We start from the raw sequence: 2491 nt of genomic DNA, 5'->3' as shown, positions 1-2491 counted from the left end.
GCTCTTACCAGAAAAAAATTAAGTTTTCTATCCTGATTTCTGATAATATATTCTTTAATCATGGTCAGGTTGTATGCTACCATAGTAAAGTATTAACGGAAAATTTATACAAAAATTTATAAGTAATACGAGAAAAGATGCAAAATTTTTTCAAAAAATTCAAAAACATTTGCTTTAAATTGTGAGAAATTGTAAACGCTCGCAGCCATTTTCAAAAATTGTAAACGCTTGCCTTAAGTTAACAATGTTTTGCAAATACTTCCATTAATTTAAGCGTTGTTTAATTTTTTTTTTGCATTAAATTACAAAAAAAATATATTTTTAATTAAATAAAAAGAAATTAAGGCAGACCCGATTTAGGCTCCTTTTACAGCCTCAAGGTATAAAGAGTTAGGGATACTTATTTCTGCGCGCGAAGTAGGCTTATCTATTTCTCTCAGGCTAACCGACTCTATAAAATACTGAAGGTAAACTTCAATTATGACGATGTATTATAGAGGTAATACCAGAGTCAACGCACTTTTTTAACTACGAGACTTCTACAGTTAACTGAGTTAGTGCTCTATAAAACAGAATAGTGTCTTCTAAGTCTCGAATTGTTTAGAGGTGTACATCCAGTATTTTGGCTGCTACATCAATCCGGGTTGAAAGCTTATATCCTAATTAATCCTAATATACATCTTTGCTGTAAGATGGAGTTGGTGACTTGTGTCGCCGTCTGAGATCCATGTGAAGTTGTGACTAGAGTCGTCAGTGAATGATCTACATCTTTTCAGTTGTGGAAATAGTAAGGGTGCCGCTTACGAGGTGTGCTGGCCAGTAACGACAGTGCCGTTAGAGTACCCAACTGTTTCCCACTGTTTTGTAGTGAGAATTTGTTACCAGTTGGTTGAACGTTTGTAGTCTGTAGTCTCTCTCGGTTTGTGCAAAGGGATTTTTGTTTATCTCCATCAGTTACAAGGTTTGTTCCGATCGGATTTATCAGCTTACCTTCTGGTAGAAATTCATTTGTTAGCTACTGTGTGAAGTACTTAACTTTTTAAACTTTATAATATTAATGTCTGCTGAGTAAGCTCTGACCGGAGAAAAAAGAAAAGAAAGTGATCCTTGTCTTTAATAGAGGGGAAAAAGAGAAGAATATAGAGAAATATAAGATAAAAGAAAAAGTGCATATGCAAAGACTAGCAAAAATAAATCCATTTTGAAGGAGTGTGTCTTCATCTTGTTGGGACAGTGACCCTTATGGTGGGACTGTACCCATTAGCGAAACTCGAATTCGAAGTCTGCAGCCCGATTGTCAGGGTTCAGAAAGTCCAGAAATTCCTTGTTCCGTGAGAGACAAGCAACGAGAGCTCGGGGGTACAATTCAGGTCGGTATTGCAATGCGGCTGCATTGCCAGCAAGTGCTTTTAGAATCTGACTCAGATTCCTATTCTGGAACAGGCTCTCGATTTGCCAACTTATCCGCTATCCACTTACGGTAGAGGGGGTTGAAAGTGTTCCCATGCATGCACTTCCTTCTACACACCTCCTTCTACACACTTGAGAAATTAATTCGGGTTGAAGATCGGTCTGTGCGTTCTGGCGTAGAATGGGACGGACTGAATATAGCTCCTAATTGGGTCGAAGCTTCGTAGTGTCCCTTCACAATAGTTGGTTTTGATGATATAAGTGTAATCAAGATAATTGGGCGTAGTGATTTTGGTGTTTGCAGACTGCAATCTGGAGTTCTCGTGCATAGTGCGATTGGTCCGGTAAAAATGGTGTTGGATGAACAAAAAGTTGTGTATGTTTTGCAACATTTTTGTCCCGTTTATTTTGTGAGTTTGGTTATTTTCATCCATCTGCGTGGTAAACCAACACCAAACTGCAGATAAAAGGGATCGTATCATTGGTAAATACAATAAAAGGTGACATATCTTGGGAACATTGTGTTAAGATAATCCTTCTGCCAGTCTGTCAGAGCAAAAAGTACTTCGACGTTCGCCAAAAGCGTTCTGAGGAGCGCTGATTTATCAAAAAGTGAGCATACTTGATAAGGAGATATTTGTCACGCCCTCCTTCCACCTACTCATTTTTAAGTTGGCAAAGTGAGCAAGAGCTGGGTGTGCGTTTCAGCGTGTATTGTGGAGGTGAAGATACATAGTTAATCCTCTCCGGGACATGAACTTCATGTTCCGTGTTGATGCCCCGAGGATTCGTAACCTGATGAAACTTAAAGCCAAGGATGAGGGCCACGCACTATTCTGGAGCAGGTCGAATTTGGGACTGCTGTCTCGAGCGTTGAGCTGTTGTGTGGTTTTTTGTGTGGCTGCTCTGTAGGTTGTGGAGGTTGTCGTTTTTGTTGGAGCAGTTCCTGTGACGAACTGTGCAATCCTACAGTTGCCGTTGGGGAACTTTTGTCGCTCCCAGTGAAAACAAGCAGCACTCCAGCTGACGAGGAGTGGCGTGTGAAAACAGTGGGTTCATCCGTAAATAAGTTGGCGCATCT

This window comes from Convolutriloba macropyga, chromosome 14, assembly GCF_964194025.1.
Source record: "Convolutriloba macropyga chromosome 14, txConMacr16.3, whole genome shotgun sequence".
Taxonomy (NCBI): Eukaryota; Metazoa; Xenacoelomorpha; order Acoela; family Convolutidae; genus Convolutriloba; species Convolutriloba macropyga.
Note: the sequence above shows the minus strand (reverse complement) of the source record.